Source organism: Scyliorhinus torazame, chromosome 19 (assembly GCF_047496885.1).
Source record: "Scyliorhinus torazame isolate Kashiwa2021f chromosome 19, sScyTor2.1, whole genome shotgun sequence".
Classification (NCBI taxonomy): Eukaryota; Metazoa; Chordata; class Chondrichthyes; order Carcharhiniformes; family Scyliorhinidae; genus Scyliorhinus; species Scyliorhinus torazame.
In genome coordinates, this window is record NC_092725.1 from 97,846,119 (window position 1) to 97,860,022 (window position 13,904).

The 13,904-nt window shown below is 42.1% G+C and overlaps 1 protein-coding gene across 6 annotated transcripts in view; it reads left to right on the top strand.

Annotated features, from left to right (window-relative positions):
• The window catches only part of rfx4 (regulatory factor X, 4), a 391,138-nt gene that overhangs the window by 361,225 nt on the left and 16,009 nt on the right, over positions 1-13,904 (top strand). The gene's annotated exons all lie outside the window — the stretch shown is intronic.

Here is a 13,904-nt window from a genome sequence, read left to right on the forward strand (position 1 = left end):
CGCATATCTGGCAGAGCTTTCGGGACAGCTCCATGGAAATCCATCCTCTCACCTGCATGAATCTTCCCCATTTTACACAAGAAAGAAAGTATCCATGGAAGAGATGCCAACAGAGCTGAAATTCAGGACAAGCAAATAACAATTACTGTTCCGAACAAAAAGCTTCCTTTCCCCCTCTAACAACTACAAATTGCGTTAATATGGTGCCTTTAATGTAATAAAGCATCCCTTAACAACAATAACCCAGAGAGAACGAATAACTTTGATGTAAATGTGAAGTTCAGCAGATTGATTCATGGTATGAGGAAGTGTTATGAGGAGAGATTGAGTAGAATGAACCTATATTATCCGGAATTTTGAAGAATGAGAGGAGATGCCAGTGAAACAGGTAACGTTTTTACTGGACTTGATGGTCGATGCTGGGAAGCTGTTTCCCCAGACTGGAGAGTCTAGATCTAGGGGACGTAATCTCAGGATAAGGGGTCATCCATTTAAAACTGAGATGAGGAGACATTTCAACACTCAGAAGGTTGTAAATGTTTGGAAATTCTCTATCCAAGATGTTTGTGGATGCTTGTTGAGGTTTGTTGAGAGTATGCAAAACAGAGGTTGGTTGATCTTTGGATAATTTTGTTCATTCATTTAAGGGATGTGGGCACCGTTGGTTAGGCCAGCATTTATTGCTCATCCCTAGTTTCCCTTGAGAAGGTGATGGTGAGCCGTCTTCTTGAACCACTGCAGTCTAGGTGGTGTAGGTACACTGACAGTGCTGTTAGGGAGGGAGTTCCAGGATTTTGACCCAACGGCAGTGAAGGAACGGCGGTATATTTCCAAGTCAGGATGGTGAGTGACTTGAAGAGGAACCTCCAGGTGGCGGGGATCCCATGAATCTGCTGCTCTTGTCCTTCTAGATGGTAGGGGTGACGAGTTTGGAAGATGCCGTTGAAGGAGCCTTGGTGAGTTCCTGCAGTGCTTCTTGGAGATGGTACACATGGCTGCCACTGTGCGTCAGGGGTGGAGGGAGTGAACATTGAAGATGGTGGATGTGATGCCAATTAAGTGGGACTGCTTTGTCCTCAAAGGTATTGAGCTTCTTGATTGTTGTTAGAGTTGCACTCATCCAGGCAGGTGGAAGGTTTTCCATCACACATCTGACTTGTGCCATGTAGATGGTGGACAGGCTTTGGAGAGTCAGGAAGTGAGTTACTCACCATAGAATTACCAGCCTCTGACTTGCTCTTGCAGCCACAGTGGTTATATGGCTGGTCCAGTTCAATTTCTAGTCAATGGTAACCCCTCAGGCTGTTGATAGTGGGGTATTCAGCAATGGTAATGCCATTGAATATCATGGAGAGATGGTTAGATTCTCTCTTGTTGGAGTTGGTCATTGCCTGGCATGTATGTGGCATGAATGTTACTTGCTGCTCATTAACCAAGGACTTTGGGAATCAAGGGATATAGGGATTTGGCAGGAATGTGGAGTTGAGTTGAAAGTGGAGTTCGTATTGAATACTGGAGCCTCCTTCTGCTTCGATTTATTATGTGAAAAAGGTTAATTTAAAACAGATCCCAAATATTTATCACTGTAGTTTAGACTTTAAAACTTTATGCAGATCTGTGGAACTGATATCCTTCGGTAAATCCCTGTGATGTTTTGTGCTGTCCCCACCAAAACTAAACAGAACTGATGAGAGATCATTCTGTTTCAATGTCAATGCCAAGTGCCATTAGGACTGCACATCTGGTGAGGCCAGGTGTTCTGGCAGGGCGCTGATCACTCTGCGGGGGAGTGGGGTTACTGGGTGTGGGAAGAAGGAGCTTCCCTGAAAACATTTCAATCCATCAGCCTCTTTTAATGTGGACCAAAGAATTTTCAGGTATTACCTGAATGGTCAGGGATTCAGATCACACCCTGGACCCTTACTGGTGGGTCCCACATATCCCACCAGGAGCACTTGAGTTGATTCAGAGTTACGCCATGAATTACAACCTCCAAGTAACCACCTATCGGCAGATGTAGGAGAAATGTGCTTTGCTGGCATGGTGGCATGGTTCAGAGGCATGTACTGGGCACCCAATTTAATAAGGCTGTGGTTAAAAGTTCTTTCACTGTTGTACTATATTTATAAAACATGGATTGAGTCAAATTAATAATCAGTCTTTTGATTAAAGAGACCATCAGAATATTTATGTGGAACAAAAAAAAATCTATTTCAGGAAGTGTCCAACAATTGCTGGTCCCACAGCATGCTATATCTGTGAAGTCCTCTGGTTTAGGGAGAGGAGACAAAATGGGACCTTTTATTTTCCAAAACTGATTTTCCATGACCAGTAATAGATGTAACAATGAAGACTGGTGTATTAAATTACAACTTGGAACTTTGGCTATCACTCATTCCTAAACTATTCTTGGCATGTGTTATTTAAGCAATAATGAACAAGCATGTACAGTGTCTTGCCAATTTGATGGTTGGTTTATGAACTGAAGGAAGGAACAAAATGTTGAAACTATCAGACTTGCAACTATTTTTAAGACACACACAAAGTTCATTGATGATAAACGCATTTATAAATGGTCTGTTTAATTGTTCACCAATTAGAATATCTATTTTATTCTTCCCCCATGTACAACCCCTCATCTTCAATCAGTCACTCGCTATCACTATGATACAAGAGCTTGCCTTCATGCCTCTGCCAGCCATTGTCATTCCTCTGCTCAGTTTTACCATTGCAGTTTGGATGTTCCAATCACCTTCTGAAGGATCGAATCTTCATCCAATGCTATGCATACTCTGCCCGTAAAAATGTCTCCTCTCAGCTAATGCACCTGTACTTCAGAAGCGTCAATCGTCCAATCTGACAGGGCAGCAGCTTCGCACACCTCCATTTGACATCGCGTGATTAGCATAGTTATTTGAATCATAAAGCAATACAGCATAGGACGAGGCCATTGCACCTATACTGGCTCTTTGAAAAATCTGTCCAATTAGTCCCATCCTCCTTACTCATATCTGTTCAAATGTTCCTACAACAAGAAGGAAGCTCACCATCATCTTCTCAAGGGCAATTAGGGATGGGCAATACATGCTGGCCTAGCCAGTGACATCCCATGAAAGAATAAATAAAAAAATAGTTTTCTCTCCAAATACCCACTTCCCTTTTAAAAGTTTCTATTAAATCTGTTGCAGTGCCTTCCAGATCACAACAACCCGTGTAAAAAAAAAAAAATTCTCATCAAGTCACCCCTGATTATTTTGCTAATTATCTTGAAAACTGTGTCGTCTGGTTACTGACCCTCCTGTTTCTCTTTATTTATTCTGTTAAAATCTTCAATTATTTTGATGGATTGATGTTTCCCTTCACTTTCTCTTATCGTACTGGAGTGGGCAGCAAACCTTCCAAGACAATAATACCACCACATTTGCAATGTTGCTTTGCTTCAGTTTCCATCATCCTTGTGCATCCTTCCTCTGTCCCCCACATCGGAACATCTTTGGCGATTTCCTCATCAGCAGTGTTATGGGCCAGGGTTTAGAGAGCCCCAAAGTGTATCATGTAATTCACCTGACCCACAACTTTTAATTGATTGTGGTATGGGGAGCACACGGCCCACTCTACAGGTGTGGTACTGCAGAAATGGAAAAGTATTTTTTAAAGCAAAACAATGTTTATTCTATGAACTCAAGTTAACCTTTTTAAAACATACATTTCTTAGCAACCATTAATTCAAATACAACCCCCAAAGACTACAACACTAAGTAAAGCTTCAAGCTTTCCTTTTTAACATCCATACGACTTAAAAACAAAACCTTTATCAGAAGCACATCTGGTTAAAGTCACTACTGAAAACATTTATAATTCTGAATTCACCAAATGATCCAGTTCGGAAATAAAAGCTGATTGTCCCACTTTCTCAATGCAATCCTCCAAACGTGGAATAGGAGCAGAGAGAACAGCAGTACACCTGCTTGGTCTGGCTCCAGCTCCAACACTGAAAACAAAACTAAAGCACACCCTGCAGCCTGCTCAAAAATGAAAGTTAAAAGCTGACAGACAGCCCAGCTCCATCCACTCTCTGACATCACTGCAGTAGTAAACACCCATTTCTTAAAGGTATTCTCACTACAGATATTTATATACACACCCAGTTATAAACACCCATTTCTGAAAGGTACTCTCACATGACACCTCCCCCCAAGAAAAAAAGAATAAACCATCATCTTCAATATGGTTTCATATCTCACCTTTTCACTATCCTTTAAGAAATGCACACAGTAAATATACTTTATCGTTCCAAAAACAACACACACAAACAGGTATAATAATATAGTTCATTTTTTTTTGTTTTACTTCCTCCAACTGAAATTGCTTCCATTCATCATATTCGTGACAAAGCATCGGCTATCACATTTTCCCGTCCTGCCACATGTACTATTTTTAAATGAAATGGCTGCAACAATAAAATCCAGCGAAACAGCCTTGCATTGTTATTCCGGAATCTCTCCAAAAATGTCAATGGATTATGATCAGTATATATAACGGTGTCAGACAGATTGCTGGTCACATAAATGTGAAAATGTTGCAAAGCCAGCACCAAACTCAAACTCTCCTTCTCAATCGCGGAATACTTTTTCTGGTGAGAATTCAATTTCTTTGAAAAATAACCAATAGGCCGCTCTAGCCCTTCATCGTTGTCTTGTAGAAGCAACGCACCTACACCCACATCACTCGCATCAAGCGCCACTTTGAATGGTTTGGTATAATTTGGGATGGCTAACTCAGGAGCAGTGGTTAACACAGCCTTCAGGCCGTCAAATGTCTGTTGACACTCCGCTGTCCACTGGAATTTGTTACGCTTCTTGAGCAAGTCCGTCAGTGGAGCGATCACACTGCTAAAATTGGGTACAAATTTCCGGTAAAATCTACTCATACCAAGAAATTGCATTATTTCCCTTCGACTTGAGGGTACTGAAAACTCCTCAATAACTGTTGGTTTCACATCCCGTGTGACCATTCGACCCTGTCCGATTGTATGGCCAAGGAAAGTGACTTGGGCTTTTCCAAATTCACTTTTGGCTAGGTTTATCACCAAACCCGCCTCCTGAAGTCGATCGAATAACTCCATCAGATGTTTCAAATGTTCTGTCCATGTCTGGCTGAAAATTACCAGATCGTCGATGTATGCCGCACAATTGGGTAATCCTGAAACGACTGTGTTAGTTAACCGTTGAAATGTAGCTGGGGTGTTTTTCATGCCAAATGGCATAACTTTGAATTGGTATATACCATCTGGAGTCACAAAAGTTGAAATCTCCTTCGTCCTTTCGGATATAGGTACCTGCCAATAACCTTTAAGTAAATCCAGTTCGGAAATAAAAGCTGATTGTCCCACTTTCTCAATGCAATCCTCCAAACGTGAAATAGGGTAAGAGTCCATTCTTGTAACTGCATTAACCTTTCTATAGTCCATACCCAACCGTTGGGTACCGTCTGGTTTTGGTACCATCACTATGGGTGAGCTCCATTGGCTGCAACCCACTTCAATTATGCCATTTTTAAGCATACTCTCAATCTCTTTGTTAACCTCTGCCAATTTTAAAGGGTTAAGTCTGTATGGATGTTGTTTGATTGGAGCAGCATTCCCCACATCTACATCATGTATAGCCATTTTAGTACTTCCCAATTTATCGCCACAAATATGCCCATGTGATATCAATACCTCTTTCAGGTTAGTCCATTTTTCCTCTGGAAGCTAACGCAACAATTCATCCCAATTATTAAGAACATCGTCGTTTTCCAATTTAATTTGAGGTATGTCAAATTCACAGTCATCTGGATTTGGTTCGTCACTTTGAGTTAGAATCATTAAAACCTCCTCCTTTTTCTTTCCTTCGCTTTCAAAGTACCTTTTAAGCATATTCACATGACACATTCGGTGAGTCTTCCTTCTATCTGGTGTTTTTACCACATAATTCACCTCACTTAATTTCCTTTCAATCTGATAAGGTCCACAAAACCTTGCTTTTAAAGGTTCACCTACCACTGTTAACAACACTAAAACTTTATCTCCACTGGCAAAACTACGAACTTTGGATTTCTTGTCCGCTACCCGTTTCATCACATTTGTGCAACTTTTAAATGTTGTCTTGCCAATTCACCTGCTCTATTTAATTGTTCCCTAAAATTTGACACGTAATCCAATAATGTAATTTCCGATTTCTCACTCACCAATTTTTTCTTAATCATTTTAAGTGGTCCTCTTACCTTATGACTTGATGGGCCGAATGGCCTCCTTCTGCACTCTAAATTCTATGAATGACCAAAAATTAGTTCAAAAGGACTAAATTTGGTTGACTCATTAGGTGCATCCCTAATTGCAAACAGTACGAATGGAATTCCTTTATCCCAATCCTCTGGATAATCGTGACAATAAGCCCTCAACATTGTCTTTAATGTCTGATGCCACCTTTCTAATGCTCCCTGCGATTCTGGATGGTACGCAGTTGATTTAAATTGTTTTATTCCTTAGCTATCCATAACTTCTTTGAATAACCTTGAGGTAAAATGTGATCCTTGATCCGATTGTATTTCTGTGGGTAGTCTATATCTAGTAAAGAATTTAAGTAACTCCTCCACAATCTTTTTAGCTGTAATATTATGTACTGGAATGGCCTCTGGAAACCTAGTAGACACATCCATTATTGTCAAAAGATATTGATTCCCACTTTTTGTTTTAGGAAGCGATCCTATGCAATCAATTAGGACCCTTGTAAAAGGTTCCTCAAATGCTGGAATGGGTCTTAAGGGCACTGGTTTTATCACTGCTTGAGGTTTCCCTATCACTTGACATGTGTGACATGATTGACAAAATTTAACTGCATCTTTATGTAGTCCAGGACAATAGAAATGTTTTTGTATTTTAGCTTGAGTTTTCCATATTTCCAAATGACCTCCCACTGGTACCTCATGTGCAACTCGCAACACCTCCTTTCTATACGCTACTGGCAATACTACTTGATGAACTTCTGCCCACTTTTCATCCGCCTGCATATGTAAGGGTCTCCATTTTCTCATCAAGACATTACTTTTACGGTAATAACACTGGTATACACTCAGATTCCTCTTCTGTGTATGTTTTCTGATACATCCGTTTTATTTCTATATCTTTTTGTTGTAACTCCGCCAATTTTCCTGAACTAAAAATATCCGCCTCATCCTCCACCTGTTCTTGTTCTTTTTCAACCATCTGATCAAAAATCGTTTCTGATAATTGCAGTTCAACTTCACCTTCACTCTGATTTCTCCTCTTGTCTTAACCTGTGACTTTGCGACCTTGTTACTACACAATCCGGAAAAATCCCAGGATATTCATCCTTCAACACTTCAGTTGTCTGATTTTCCACTGGCTTATCAATCCCACCTGCGATCCAGCTTTATCATTACACAAGATGAACTGTATTCCTGGACAAGATAGTTTCTCTATTACTCCTACTACCACTTCACCACTCTTCACTGGGCTTTCCAACCTTACCTTATATAATGGAACGCTACTCCTCTCATCCTGAATTCCACATATTACCACCTTTTCTGGCAACATTCTTCCCAAACTACATAACTCCTCATCTATTACCATTAAAGATTGAGGGGCAGCACGGTGGCGCAGTGGGTTAGCCCTGCAGTGTCACGGCGCTGAGGTCCCAGGTTCGATCCCAGCTCTGAGTCACTGTCTGTGGAGTTTGCACATTCTCCCCGTGTTTGCGTGGGTTTCGCCCCCACAACCCAAAGATGTGTAGGATAGGTGGATTGAACACACTAAATTGCCCCTTAATTGGAAAAAATGAATTGGGCACTCTAAATTTATATTTAAAAAAAGATTGACTAGCTTCCGTATCTCTTAAAATTGTGACTTCTTTACCTGTTCCTCCTGATACACATGACTAAACTTTACCCACACAAGTAAATTCTTTAAAGAGATCTGGCACCTTCTTATCAATCACCTCTTGATCAGGCTGTACAATCTTTTGCACCTCCTTCGCTTCACTTGGGCTTTCCTTTACCCCTTTAACAAACCCCACTGTCTTATCCTGTTTTACCACATCAGCCTTCCCAGTGCTTTTCTTCAACCACCAACACTGTGACTTTACATGACCTAGTTTATTACAGTGAAAACATTTGATACTTTTCATGTCTCTTCCACCCTCCTGGATTTCTTTTTTAATCTGAGGTACACTCTCCTTATTATCTCCCATCAGATCACCTTTACCTTTACCACTTGAGTATTTCTCATGTCCCCAGTTTCTATCCCTCACAGGCTGAAACTGATGTCGGAAACCAAGCTTTGATTTATAAACTAATTCATAATCATCTGCCATTTCTGCTGCTAATCTCGCAGTTTTAACCCTCTGCTCTTCCAACTGAATTCTCACTACATCAGGAATTGAATTTTTAAACTCCTGCAAAAGTATAATTTCTCTGAGAGCTTCATACGTTTGGTCTATTTTCAAAGCCCTTATCCACCTATCAAAATTACTCTGTTTGAGCCTTTCAAACTCCATGTATGTTTGACCAAATCCTTTCCTTAAATTTCTAAACCTTTGTCTGTAAGCTTCAGGCACCAGTTCATATGCACCTAAGATTTTTTTCACCTCCTCATACATCCCAGATATCTCCCCCTTTGGTGATGCAAACACTTCACTAGCCCTACCTACAGCTTTGTTTGAATCAGTAATACCCACATGCCCTGTGGCCATTTCATTTGTTTAGCCACCTTCTCAAATGAAATGAAAAAGGCTTCTATCTCCTCGTCAAACCTTGACAATGCTTGGACATATTTAAATAGATCCCAACCAAGCCTTCGACTATGACGCTCTTTATCACTATCCTCATCACTATCATCCAACTGTACATTTGAAATGAAAATGAAATGGAATGAAATGAAAATCGCTTATTGTCACAAGTAGGCTTCAGATGAAGTTACTGTGAAAAGCCCCTAGTCGCCACATTCCAGTGCCTGTTCGGGGAGGCTGTTACGGGAATCGAACCGTGCTGCTGGTCTGCCTTGGTCTGCTATCAAAGCCAGCGATTTAGCCCTGTGCTAAACATCCCCTATTTCCCTTTATGCCTGCCAATTTTAACTCACTGTCATGTTTCATGGCCATTTTCTGAAGTTCAAACTCTCTCTCTTTATCTTTTTCCCTGATCTGGATCTGCCTTTCTCTTTCTTTTTGTTCTGCTCGGGCTATTCTTTCTGTTTTCCTTTCTTCTCTCTCTTTTTCCTCTTTCTCTCTCTTTCTCTTTCTCTTTCTTTTTTCTCTCTCTCTCTTTCTCTTTCTCCTCTCTCTCTTTCGTATTCAAGCTGCTTTAATTCTTTCTCATGTTCCATTTGTTTAATTTGCAACTGAATTTTTGCTATTTCCAATGAGTCAACCTCAGGCAACTTTAAATGCTTAGCCACTGCTATAATTACCTCATCTTTTCGCATTTTGTCACGTAATGTTAACTGCAGTATTTTTGCCAAATCTAACAGTCTGCTTTTAGTCTCTGTCCGTAAGGTACAGCGTGTGACCGTCTCCACCCCCATAAACTTCAGAGCCTCTGAAAGAACCATTGTCCACAACACACTCCCTACTTAAACTAAAATACCACACCTGAAAAGAACCCACAATATGCTCACCCCTCACTGTCTTTAGGTTCACTAAGCCAATCCAATAGATAGACTTTTATCCCCCTCGAGCCCCCAATTTGTTATGGGCCAGGGTTTAGAGAACCCCAAAGTGTATCATGGAATTCACCTGACCCACAACTTTTTAATAGATTGTGGTATGAGGAGCACACGGCCCACTCTACAGGTGTGGTACAGCAGAAATGGAAAAGTATTTTTTCAAGCAAAGCAATGATTATTCTATGAACTCAAGTTAACCTTTTTAAAACATACATTTCTTAGCAACCATTAATTAAATACAACCCCCAAAGACTACAACACTAAGTAAACCTTTAAGCTTTCCTTTTTAACATCCATACGACTTAAAAACAAAACCTTTATCAGAAGCACATCAGGTTAAAGTCACTACTGAAAACATTTATAATTCTGAATTCACCAAATGAGCAAGAGATAGTCTTTTGATGGCAGAGAGAACAGCAGTACATCTGCTTGGTCTGGCTTCAGCTCCAACACGGAAAACGAAACTAAAACACACCCTGCAGCCTGCTCAAAAATAAAAGTAAAAAGCTGACAAACAGCCCAGCTCCACCCACACTCTGACATCACTGCAGTAGTAAACACCCATTTCTTAAAGGTATTCTCACTACAGATATTTATATACACACCCATTTATAAACACCCATTTCTTAAAGGTACTCTCACATGACAGCAGTCAATGGCAACTTCGAATCTGTCAAATTCAGGTGCACAAGCCTTGTTTCCTCAGCTGTGTTTATATGGCTGGTCCAGTGCTTGCTCACATAACTTGGCTTCCAGTCAAACAATTCCATGATTTGAAAATTCTCATCTTTCTTTTCAAATCCCTCCATGGCCTCACTGCTCCCTATCTCTTGTCACCTCCTCCATCTCCAAATCTCTTTGAAATCTCTGTGCCCTTCAAATTCTGGCCTCTTGGATATAAAGATTTTAATTGCTCCACTATGCCTGGCCGTGCCTTCGTGCCTAGGCTTGAACCGTTGGAGTTTGTTAAACTCCGATAGCAACTCTATAAGAAGAAATAAGACTTCTTTGACTCCACGTTTACTGTATTCACTAATCACTTTCCCACAACAAAACAGAGCCATCTGCAGCCCCTTTATATATTGGTATAATCGCTTAAACAATAAGTGTAATTTATTAATCCCCAATTCAAACTTAAGTACCAGGGTATTTTAACTCTTTCCTAACAGAGTTCTCTTTCTAAAACTCTCTGCTTCTCACTCCTCCTTTAAGATGCTCCTTAAAACTACCTCTTTGACCAAGCTTTTGTCACCTAATCTATTTCATTCTTTCACGGGATGTGGACATCACTGGCTAGGCCAACATTTATTGTCCATTGCTAATTTCCCTTGAGAAGATGGTGAGCTGCCTTATGGAGCGGATGCAGACCAAGTGGTATAGGTATGCCCATCTTCTGTTCGAGAGGGTTTTTTCCCAGTGAAGGAATGGCAATATATTTCCAAGTCATAGTGGTGTGCAGCTTGGAGGGGAATCTCCAGGTGGTGGTGTTCCCATGGGTCTGCTGCCCTTGCCCTTCTAGATGGTAGAGGTCACAGGTTTGGAAAGTAGTTTGGAAGGAGCCTTGGTGAGTTGCTGTGGTACATCTTGTAGATGGTACACACTGCTCCCACTATGCATCATGCTGAAGGTGGTGGATGGTGTGTCAATAAAGTGGGCTGCTTTGTCCTGGATGTTGTCAAACTTCTTGAGCTGTTTTGGAGCTGTACTCATCCAGGCACACTCCTGACTTGTGCCTTGTAGATGGCGGACAGGCCTTGGGGAGTCAGGAGGTGAGTTACTCTCTGCAGAATTCCCAACATCTGACCTACTCTTGTAGCCACAACATCTCTCTGTACGTCATATTTTGTTTTATAATGCTCCTCAGAAGCACCTTAGGATGTTTTATTATGTTAAAAGTGCTATATAAATATAAATTAATGTTAGCATTCAAATGAGATGTAAATGAATTGCTAATTGAACATAAAAGGTGGAAACAGACAATTGGTCATTGTGTATATTTTCTGCTCCAGGTTTCACCCTAATCCTTCTGTAGTGGGCCCCTATTTATCAATGCTTCCGCTAGGACCCTGGGTACTCAATGTCAGCAGCAAATTGACTGTGGGAACATTGGAGATTATTTAATTCAAGCCTGTGTTACTGTATGTTCCTGCAATCTGTAAATCAGAGGTATTTAAGATGGCACAGTTTGTGACAAGCAAGTTAAGGGAATAGATATTAATAGGTGCAAAGCTCATCACAGACAAATGGTGCATCAAATAAACTATTGTTCCCTGAATTCAGACAAAAAAAATTACAACAAAATGTTTGATGAGGCCAATGCTGGGTAAAAGTGAAAGTGTTTGGCTTTATTAAATTCATTTCCAACATTACCACTGTATATTGGAAGATTGGTATTATGTTAAAACACCCAAGCTGAAAATGTTCAGATTATAAATCCTACTTTACGTGCTGGGTCAGTGCAGAAACACTATTGTTCTTATCAGAGGATTGTTCTGTGTGATGGGGAATGGGATTAAATGGGAAATGGTTAAATCGGGATTTAGCCAACTGAGTTCATTTTTCTTCTCTCTGAAAGGACAGCCTCAGAGTCTGTGAACCCAGCGACGCACTATGAAGGCAAATGTTTTGCTGCTTAAACAGAGCCCTCATTCACACTTTGCATAATGAGTGGCCCAGCAAATTTGAATAAGAGACTTTATTCTTTTCTCATGAACTTCAGTTCTGGGGAATTGCCGACTTCTGGAGAAGGAGTGCAGATTTACATTACACTGCGTGTAGCTATAATAATCTCCATTTGCTACTATGCTTTTGTCCATACACATCCCTCAAATCTTTCCCGTTCCTCAATGGGTTTCCAGATACAATCAAACTGAAAGCTGAAACGCCAGATCGTCCGAACTTTGTGCCCACATCGTGAGTTGACCCGTCTAATGGTAACTTCCTGTGAAGGGCCCTCCAACAACCATTGCCTTTGTGTTTGCTGAAGATCACTGGGACTCAGTGTTTAACACCCAATGTGTTCAAGAACTCTTTCATGAAACCGGATGCAGAGTGTGAAGGGCAATTGTGACGGTGCGGGCAGACATCCGCACAGATGGCCATGCTCTGTGCACTTCAGTGGGGTTACATAGCTGCTTCACCAGCTGATGCAATGGTGGGGCTGGGGAGTGGAGTGTTTAGGAAATGTTTTCCAGTGATCTGGGGAACAGAAAAGGTCTACATCCAGTCAGCGTCATTCGACAACACAGTTGCCAGTGTTAGGCTGAGTTTACAGGAGGGGTCAGCTCTGGCCTCCTTCATGATTAAAAGTGTGCGCCGCTTTTCTTTCTTGCTGCCGTGCCAGAAAAGTTAAACACAAACACAATGAGCTGGACTGAAACTCCGACGCAGGCTGGTGCTTTCCGTTTGCCTTTATTCTGAGCTTCCATATCTAATATTGTGGGCTGGATTTTCAATTTCCCCTAAAAGAAGGAACCAGAGACGGGAAGGGTGTGAAAATTAGCATCAGAGAGTGGCGTGCCAGATTTCTGGCATGTTTGTTCAGTGCAAGGGGTTGAATGGCCAACTCGAGCTCCAAAGTTTTCTGATTTCGCGTTCTGGGATAAAGAAGTGAGGGGGAGAGTGGGGGAGTGGGGAGGGGCGGGGGGTTTGCAAAGGTGGGGTTTGACAGCTACCCCCCCCCCCTTCTGGTGGCAAGTAGCCTATTAAGACACTGAAGCCATCTAAAGGCCAAACTTGGCCTAGAGATGGAAGTGGCCTTCAGCTAGGCAGGCCATTTTCGGCCTGTCCCGCCGGCGTAAATTACACAAGGTCTGAACCGGCGGGACCTGGCTCTGCGGGCGGCCTGCGGAGTCCTCGGGGCGGGGGGGAACTGGCCCCGGCGGGGGGGCCCACGGTGGCCCAGCCTGCGATCGGGGCCCACCGATCTGCGGGTGGGCCTGTGCCGTGGGAGCACTCTTTCCCTTCGCGCCGGCCGCTGTAAAGCTCCGTCATGGCCGGCGCGGAGAAGAAACCCACTGCGCATGCTCAGGAATCACGGCAGCGGTTCTGGGAGCACACTGGTGCTCCTGCATATGCGCCAACTCGTGCCGGCCAGCGGAGGCCCTTCGGCGCCGTTTAGCGCGGCGCCAATCACTCCAACGCTGGCCTAGCCCCCGAGAGTGTGGAGGATTCCGCACCTTCC